The 9,972-nt window shown below is 52.0% G+C and overlaps 2 pseudogenes; both read right to left on the reverse strand.

Moving 5' to 3' along the window:
- Positions 1-2,562: 2,562 nt before the first annotated feature.
- LOC103074067 (60S ribosomal protein L11 pseudogene) lies at positions 2,563-3,093 on the reverse strand (annotated as a pseudogene).
- Positions 3,094-3,778: 685 nt separating this feature from the next.
- Positions 3,779-4,264, reverse strand: LOC103074336 (eukaryotic translation initiation factor 5A-1 pseudogene; annotated as a pseudogene).
- Positions 4,265-9,972: the final 5,708 nt, after the last annotated feature.

The following is a 9,972-nucleotide window of genomic DNA, read 5'->3' on the forward strand; positions in this document are numbered from 1 at the left end:
GGATTTTGTGTGCCCTCCCTACCTCTGAGCTTATCATATTACTCCCCTGCCCCCCATAAGAGGGGGTGCCCCAAATCTGTTACTCTGGGCTTATCTTAACCTGTTACGCTGCTCCATCCACCTAAACAACCGTCTCCTACATCAACCCATCTGTTAGGATGTGATCATCTCTAAATTCACTGCTATTTATTGACTACTTACCACATACCAACTATTGTACTACATACTCATTCATTGTTCATTCATTCAACCAATATGTAGTGAGACCTACTATATGCCAAGCACCATATAATGGTGAACCAAATAGACATGGCCCCTGCCACCAAGAAGCTACAGCCTAGGGCTTCCCTGGTGGTGCAGTGGTTAAGAATCCACCTGCCAATGCAGGGGACACAGGTTCAAGCCCTGGTCCGGCAAGATCCCACATGCTGCGGAGCAACTAAGCCCACACACCACAGCTACTGAGCCCGCGCTCTAGAGCCCACGAGCCACAACTACTGAGCCCACGCACCTAGAGGCCGTGCTCCGCAACAGAGAAGCCACGGCAACAAAGAGTAGCCGCCACTCTCAGCAACTAGAGAAAACCCGCGTGCAGCAACGAAGACCCAGTACAGCCAAACATTAAATAAATGAATGAATAAATAAATTTATGTATTAAAAAAAAGAAGCTACAGTCTAGTGGAAATTAACAGCTTATATTTACGGAGTGCCTATAATATACAGACCTTGTACTAGGCACTTTATATGGACTACCTGACACTCTGTCAAAGAAATTGTTTCACTTACGGAGCAAAGGGAACTGTAGAGAAATGCAGGGTCCTGCCCAAGACTAAGTTATTGGCCACCTAAGGGGCAAGGCAGGGATTCCAATGCCCAGGTTGACTGATTCTAAAGCACCAGCACTATGCTTTCTTCCCCACCCCTACTCAATCCCACCTCCTCCAAGCACCCCTCCAGATCCTCCTCCCAGACTAGATGGCTTCCTTGGTCCCTCTAAGCCTGCTCTAGTATTTGACACACCCATGTCCTCCTCCTGCCAGATATCCAGCCCACAGAACGTGTCCCCACCTCTTTCCTCTGCAGCAGCTAGTCCAGTGAGCCACCCCGGAGCTGCTGAGTTTGCTGATCTGAGCTAGAACACTGGTTTCCTCCCCCTGCTGTGGGTTTTCATCGCAGATCTTCCTCCTGGAGGGGTCTCCACACAGCGCTCACCCATCCAGACGCCCATTTCACAGATGAAGCCAACACAGGTCCTGAGTGGTTCAAAATCCCTTTACCTCCTGGCTGGCCGAGTCCGCTCCCTTTTCTTCCGGGGAGTCTCGGACCCTCAGCCGGAGGCTTGGTGAGGGGGGTGGGACAAGGAAACCACCTGCTTGCTGGATGCCCGGAATATCAACCCCCAAACGCAGGCTGGCGCTCGGGGCACTTCTCCGCGAGGGTCGAGCTTGCTCGGCACTCCGGGCACCTGTACCCACGCCCCATCCCATTTCCAAAACCCGCAAAAGGTGACCGACATCCCTCGCTCCACCCCGGCCACCGCCCACCGCCCTCGCGCGCAGACCCCAGGCACCCCTTCCAACGCAGGTGGGGGTGGGACTGGGAACCCCTCACTCTCCCTCTCCCGTCCCCGCTCCGCGGAGCGCGGCAGGTGGACAGCGAGCCGCTGCGCCTGAGCCGGGCCGCCCGTGCCCCCCGCAGACCCGGCGTCCCCGGCGTCCCGCGGCTCCTACCTGCTCGGGGGAGCCCTGCGCTCCGGCTGCCGCCCGCTCCGCCTCCCGCCGGCGCCACCGCAGCAGCCCCGGCTCCGGCCGTCCGGGATCCCGCCCCCGGCTCCGCCCCGCCCCGCGCAGGTGATCCCGGGGAGGGGCCGACTTGCCCCCTCGGTCCCTGCCTCGGGGGCCGTCCTGGGGGCGCCAGGCTCGGGACGCTGGCTGGGCGGCGCCTCACCGCAGTGTCCTCGCGCTTCTCCTGGCCTGGGTCCTTCTTGAGATTCCAGTTCTGGCACACCCACCCCCACCCCCAGGCGCTCAGCGCACCAAGGCCACGTCTCCCAGGTCAGACTTCTGCCAGGGCAGAAGGGGAGAAGGGGCCTTACAAATACACCAGGCCGGGTGTGAGCTGCAGGGGGTTTGTGTAGATGTCTTTTTTTAAAAATTTATTTATAATATTTATAGCCTTTTCTTTTTTCGCTGCACTGGGTCTTTGTTGCTGTGCGCGGGCTTTCTGTAGTTGCAGTGAGCAGGGGCTACTCTTCCCTGCGGTGCGCGGGCTTCTCATTGCTGTGTCTTCTCTTTGTTGCGGAGCACAGGCTCTAGGCACGTGGGCTTCAGTAGTTGCAGCACACGGGCTCAGTAGTTGTGGCTCATAGGCTCTAGAACGCAGGCTCAGTAGTTGTGGCGCACGGGCTTAGTTGCTCTGCGGCATGTGGGATCTTCCCAGGCCAGGGCTCGAACCCGTGTCCCCTGCATTGGCAGGCAGATTCTTAACCACTGCAACATTATTTTTTTTTTTTTCACATTTCACTGAAAACTTTTTATTAGCCTTTTGGATAGAAACGGGAATTTATTTGCCAAGAAGGATGATCCCATCATACTTCTGCTGGAACCAGTGCATGGCCTCCTCTTTGCTGATTCTGTGTTTGGCCCCAATGCAGCCTGTCCTGTGCTTCTTGTCTACGATGCTGAAACCTACCCAGCACCACACAGAAGTCCAGGCCGTAGATACCAATGCTTGGGTCATATTTGATCCCCAGATCGACGTGTTCTTGGATCCCAAAGCCAAAGTTTCCAGTGTCTGAGAAGTTATTTTTTCTTAACTCATACTCTCGCACCTTCAGAACTTTCTCCAGGATTTCTTCTGCCTTGGCCCCACGGACTGTGCAATGGACAGCAATGTTTTCATTTCTTCTGATGCCAAAGGATCTGATGGTTATCTAGCTTTGGAGAACACAGGGGTCTGGCCTGTGAGCTGCTCCAGCACCTTGGCTGCCCGGGTCAGCCTGTCTCCGCTCTCCCCCACGCAGATGTTGAGGCAGAGCTTGCGGATGCGAAGTTCCCGCATGGGGTTCTCCTTCGCCCCTTGATCCTGCGCCATGATGGGAAACAGGAAGAGAAAGTGAGACTTCTCTCTTTTGTTTTTTTTCATATTAAACTTGTCGTTTTATTCAGGTTTGATTTAAACAAATGTGTCGGGGGGGGTGGGGGGAGAGCCCGCAGGAAAGGGTGAAGCCCATGGGGGCAGGGCCCTCCCAGATGCCTGAGGAGGGGGCAGGGCCCTCCCCTCTCCTCTTCCTTTCCCATCTAAAGGGATTTGGGGAGAGACACAGACAGGGGAGGGGGCTGGTCCCCAGTCTGTGGGGGTGGTGCTTGGGAAAAAGGGCTATCGGGGAATAAGGGACCAGACCAGGGATGATGAGTGGGGGAAGGGCACAGGATCCACAGCTTTCTGATTCCAGATTGAATTAAAAAACAAAACAAAACAAACCTAAACCCCAAGCAGCACCCGCCCAGTCTCCCCCACCAGGGCTGTAGTGCGAGGGGAGATGAGGAGGGGCAGCTTCACCAAGGCCGTGGTTCACTCACTCCCGGCCAAGGGAGCAGGGTGAAGGGCAGGGGCTCCCCGGCAGATTGAGGGTGTAGGAGAAACCAAAATAAAATGTCAAATAAATTGTGTAGGAGGAGTGCAGCCAAGGGCCGGGCCAGAGCTGGGCCAGGCTGGGGGAGGGGGCCTCTGCAGGCTGGAGGATCACTGCCGCCGCCACAGCCACCCTGGGAGCCAGTTATTTGGCCATGGCCTTGATTGCAACAGCTGCCTCCTCTGTCATGGCAGACAGCCCCGTGATCAGTATCTCTTCTCCACAGTCGTACTTCTGCTCAACCTCCTTGCCAAGATCTCCCTCAGGCAGACGGAGGTCCTCTCGCACCTCCCCGCTGTCTTGGAGCAGTGATAGATACCCATCCTGGATGCCAATCAGCTGGAAATCGTTCCTTTTGATGCTGGGGACATCCATATTATGAGTTGACGGGCAGATATCTTCATATTTCTTCCCAGGAAAGATGTCAAGACCAACCAGATGGACCTTGGCATGGCCGTGCTGGCCAGTCTTGGAGGTTGACATCTCCACAATCTTACATGGCCGGCCTTTGAGCACCACAAAGCCATTCTTACGTAAAGCTGAGCGCTGCATCGGGAAGGTGGCTGAGGCCCCTGCAGCTCCTGTCTCGAAGTCCAAATCATCTGCCATTTTAAGAGCCTTCGATTCCAACTCGCGCGAAAGCACTGCCTCGACCCCGTTCAGTCGCGGCGAGCCCAACCGCTGCCTCAGAGCCCGCTGCCGCCGCCGCTGCTGCACACGGGTCTTAATTAAGTGGGATTGTGCTAATTTGATTGAAGGCTTTACGGGGAGGTTGGGGTCTAGACAACCACAGAATGTTACACCAGGAGGTTTGCCGGGTAGCAAATGTCAAAAACTCCGCCCTGTAGAATCCAGCAGTTTCCGGCATCAGACTGGTTTACGGCTGGATCCCTGGAGCCCAGCACTCTATCCCGGGCACACAATGGGCCATCAATTAATATTTATAAAAAGAGAGAAGAGATCTTAGGGGGTCTCTTAGGGGATCTCCCCGTTTACAAACAGGAAACTGAGGCCCAGGGAGCAGAGGTAAGTTGCCCAAAATCACACAGCAGGGGAATGACAGAATCAAGAGTACAGCCAGGTTTCCCCATTGTGTTTTCAAGTTATTTCTACAAAGTGTTTGGTTTGGGGCCTAATGCTTTGTCACTGGTGCCTGTGAGATGCTGTCAAAGCCTTGATAACTTCCTCCCAAGTTGGCCGAAAACAGAGCCCCCTGTGTTTTAACAGGCAACGCAGGTGGTGTTTATTAACAAGGATTGATTAAGGAGTGGAATTCTGTGACTCACTATATTGCACACCTGTAACTCATATAATATTGTATATCAACTATACGTCAATTAAAAAAAGTGTAATTCTGTGATTCTACTTTTGTTTTTTTAAGTGAAAGCAGGTTTATTGAGAGAGATACACATTCCAAAGGCAGAATGCTGTCCATCTCAGAAGGCGAGCAGCCCCAGGGCATGAGTTTGCCTTGGGAAGTGAGAGCAGCCTGTGATTCTACTTCTCACCAAATACATGAGACACAATCCTTGGCTTCAAAGAGCTTCTCTGTGGCGGGAGAGGCGGATCTGTCCACAAAGCAGGGGCCGTGAAGGAAGGCAGGAGGCAGAGAGGGCCCCGTGGGAGATTGCTCTGGTCCTGAGACCCGAGATCTATGAGACCACTTCAAGATACTTCCAGAAGCTCGTGCTGGGTTGTGCATGGGGTCAAGGGCTCTGCAGTCGGATGGTCTCAAGTTCCAATCCTGACTCAATTGCTTACTAATTGCAAGGCAGGAGCAGGGTTTTTTGTTGTTGTTGCTGTTTTTAACCTCTCTGAGACTCAGTTTCTTTCGGTTGGATGAAGATAGTATACTTCCCTCAGTATAGTTGTGGTGAGAATTAAAAATGCGATAATGCTTATAAAAGTCTAGATAAATGGAAGAATTATTATGCTAAGTGGTAGGCGCTGGGGAGGTAGACACACCAACACAAAGGGGACCTAGCATCTCTGTTAGGTCCCCCTCTGAGGAATTCAGTGGTCTTCAGCCTTCTGTCATCCATGGCTCTACCCCACCTTCTGCTTTCTCCCTTAAGCCAGGCCAACCAAGCCATAGGACACCTGCCATGTCAGAATGGCTTTGCACACACCTGCCACGAGGGATTCGGGAATGAAACTCTGAAACCAAACAGGACCCTGTAGGGCCTTCCCTGGTACAAGTCCCTCCGTGTCCCCCACTTCTTGTTTGGCCTTCCCTGGGCTCCAAAGAGCAGACTCAAGCAGTTAATGATTAGAAAATAGAGTCGAAGGACTCCTAGTTCCTCCTGAAGGGATATAGATAACAATCTGACACATATCCTTGAGTTGGCCTACAGAAACTAAGACCCTGTCTCACCTGCTGGAGCATGGTGACTACATGCTGACCACAGGGACACAGACCTCAGACTGCTTGTAACCAGAAGGTTGATGATTGAGATTTGAAAAACATCACCTCACCACCAGCCAATCAGAAGAATGTCCACGAGCTGATCGTGTACCCTGCAGCCCTACCCCTAATGCTACTTTCAAAACCCTTGCCTGAAGGCCAGGGTAGTTCAGGTCTTTTGAGTACTAGCCGCCCATTCTCCTTGCTTGATGCCCTGCAATAAACACTGTACTTTCCTTCACCACAACCCAGTAGATTGGCTTTGCTGGTGTCAACTGAGCAGACCTGAGTTCAGTTCGGTAACAACTCTTCCTCTCACCAGCCTCCCCCATAAGGAACTGACCAGGGTCAGACACACAATCCAAGCTCAGTGAGGCAGAGGCATAAAAAGGCTCTAGGTAACCTTCATCTCTCAGTTTATTTATTCATTAAGTCCTCCTGAATGTTCACTACAGGCCAGACACTCTGCAAGGTGGGGCAGAGTCAGTGGGGGCCCTGCCCCAGCCAGTAGACCTCACCTTCCAGTGGGGCTGTGAGGACAGCTGATACCCAAGCACAAAAGATGGTAACACAAGAGAAAGACAGTCTGTGAAAAGTTCTACAAAGGAAATAACATGCTGTCTTTGATCGTTATCCGTGGGAGGGTAGGGGCTCCTTCAGAAAAGGAGGGAAGGGCAAGGACCATCTGCTGGGAGAAGACAGGTGAGCTGAGATCAAAAGGACAAGCAGGCAGGTGTGGGAGAGGCTGGGGCTGGGGAGCATTCTGGATGGAGGGAAAGCCCATAAGGCCAGTATGGTGGACCAGAGTGGGGGTAGAGGGCAGAGTGGACAGCACGAGGTCAGAATCAGGCAGAGGTCAGATCTTGTGCGGTCTTATAGGTCAGAGTGAGGAGTTCAGATTTCATTTCAAGAACCATGGAAAATCATGGGAGGGTTTAAGAAAGGCAATGGCCTGATCTGACCTATGTTTTTAACAGACCACTCTGGGCAATTCCCTGGCGGTCCAGTGGTTAGGACTCTGCACTTTCACTGCTGAGGACACGGGTTCAATCCCTGGTCAGGGAACTAGGAATCTGCAAGCTGTGCAGTGTGGCCAAAAAAAATAGACCACTGTGGCTGGCTGAGAAGAACAGATCAAGGGAGCCCAGGTAGAAGGGAGGTGTGGAGCAGGGGGTGGCAGTGGAAAAGGAGAGAAGTGATCAGATTTGGGGCATATTCTGGAGGACAGGCAGACAGGAATTGCTGATGGAGAGGAAGTTTCAAAGAAGGCCATGTGGTGGTTTGTTTGCTGCCGAGTCAATTCATGCCCTGAGCAGTGGAAGCTCCCATGACCAGAATCCCTGACCCTCCTTCTGCTGAGCTGGATGCAACTCGGAGACCTTCAGGTCACCCCCGGATCTTACATCCACAGAGTGTGAGCCCGGGGAGGTGGGGAAACATGCCCAGGTAAAGGCAGAGGTCCCCTAGCTCCCAGTCCAGAACCTGCCTGACCCACTGGCCTTGATTTATTCCTTGGGCAAACCAGGAGCTGGTCATCTAAGGTGCCGCAACAGGCAAAGGGATTATCGAGTGATATTCTGCATGTAAAAGCTAGAAATGACCACAATTCCAAGCGGTAGAGAATGGCCTAGCCAATTGTGCTTCATAACAGATGCACCAGACATGTAAATACTCAGGTGTTTCCAACTGTGGAGATACATAAGAAATATGTATTTTGGTCTTCATCCAAGGTTTCTGGCTCACAGCTCCCCAAACCCTGTAATTCCTAAGTGATTAGAGCCATAGGGACATCTTTAATTATAATATTTGGTTTTTATCCTCAGTTCCTAAGATAGCTTCAGGGTGATAAAAGTGAAATGAGTGTCTCCTGTGATTCACAACAAACCCCTTTCAACCACACCTGAGTTTATGTTAATGGGGTGATTTTTGGAAAGCCGCTAGGTAACCTAAGGATGGGAGCTAGTTGCCAGACCAGCCAAGTGATTAGAGGGTTGGAACTTTCAGTGCAGCCCTCCCTGAACAACATCCAGAGAGGGGAGAGGGGCTGGAGGTTGAATCAATCATCAATGGCCAAGATTTAATCAATCGTGCCCTATGTAAGGAAGCCTCCATAAAAAACCCCAAAGGGTAGGATTCAGAGAGCCTCCCGGTTGGAAATAAGGATACATCCATGTGCTGGGAGGGTGGCACAGAAGCTTCTGTGGTCAGGACCCTTATGGACCTCGTGCTATGCATCTCTTCATATGGCTGTTCATTCGTATCCTTTAATATCCTTTGTAATAAGCCAGTAATCGAGTAAGTGAACTGTTTTCCTGAGTTCTGTGAGCCACTCTAACAGATTAATCAAGCCCAAGGAGGGGGTCACGGGAACCTCTGATTTATACCAGGTCGTCAAAAGCACAGGTAATAACCTGGACCTTTGATTGGCATCTGAAGTGAGGGTCAGTCTTGTAGGACTGAGCCCTTAGCCTGGGGGATCTGATGCTGTCTCCAGGTAGATGGAGTCCGAATTGAGTTACATTGTAGGACACCCAGCTGGTGTCGCAGAATTGCTTGAGAAGACCACCCCACTCCTCCAGCCCCCCCACACACACGTGGTGGCCAGCAGTGTCAGAAGTAAGGCAGGGTGTTGAGAGTAGAGGAGACACAAGATTACGCTTTCACATAAGCGTGGATAAATAGAAAATGAAAACAGCAGGCGCAAACTCTGACAACTATATAAAATATATGTCCATATACTGATTAAGATTTGAAGGGAATTTGGTGGAATGTAAATAAAGCGTGGGGATTTTCCGTGTTCTTTTTTTTTCTGTAGAGACGATGATATTTATGTAAAACAGTTTTATAAGTCAATGAAAATGGCTTATAAAATTACCCAACAAACCACCCCTGTTTCAGACGTACCATATGGATGCTTAGGCGCCAGGAGGTTTAAAAATAACAAAAAACTGCTCTTTCCACATAGAAAATAATCAGATGCACCAAGCTAACCTTCCCTTTCTTGTTAGCAGAGGGTGTTGCTGCAAACCAGCCTTTGAGCCCCGGGGTTTTCATCTCCTGGCCTGGACCGTGTAGTCTCCCACCTCTGCCCCCAAAGCCTTAATCTGCTATTCATGGCTTTTGAGATGGTTGCTGGGGAAACAAGACAAATGTCATGTAGGGTTAGAAGGCAATTTCAGGGGGATACGAAGCACAGAGAATCATGAATCCAGAGACATACAAGTCCACACTGATTCATCCAGGAAAAAAGAGGAAGCAGACATACCCAGGCCAGTCGATTCTGAAATCAATTCCTTGCCTCTTAGCCAAGGGGGTGGAGGGAGCAGCAAAGGGCAAAAGGCTCAGAAGCCACGGTTCTTAGTTAGCTACAGAGCACACCGTGTGATTTTCCATGTGACTGCTACCCAGATAACTGTGTACCCTGTGGTACCCAGAGATGTGATCCACAAGCCGAGCAGCGGTCCTGCATTCGGGTTAATTCCCATTTCAGCTGTGAGAAAATCTGGGTGATGGAGGGTGAAGACAGGAGAGAGTGAGGAAGGCTGAGCCAGGCTTCTGTAACCCCCAGCAAGCCACCTGGTCTCTTGGGGCCTTTGTTTTCTCATCTGTGAAATGGCAGATTGGACTGTTTTGTTCCTGAGGCCTCTTCCAGTGAGGTTGTCATGACTGCCCCCCCCTGCCGCCCTTTTATTTTTTTTGCGGTACGCGGGCCCCTCACCGCCGTGGCCTCTCCCGTTGCGGAGCTCAGGCTCCGGACGCGCATGCCCAGTGGCCATGGCTCACGGGCCTAGCCGCTCCGTGGCATGTGGGATCCTCCCGGACCGGGGCACGAACCCGTGTCCCCTGCATCGGCAGGCGGACTCTCAACCACTGCGCCACCAGGGAAGCCCATGACTGCCCCTTTAAATAGCCAGCCCAGGTCATTACCTGGCAG

Source organism: Lipotes vexillifer, unplaced genomic scaffold (genome assembly GCF_000442215.2).
Source record: "Lipotes vexillifer unplaced genomic scaffold, Lipotes_vexillifer_v1.1 scaffold496, whole genome shotgun sequence".
Taxonomy (NCBI): Eukaryota; Metazoa; Chordata; class Mammalia; order Artiodactyla; family Lipotidae; genus Lipotes; species Lipotes vexillifer.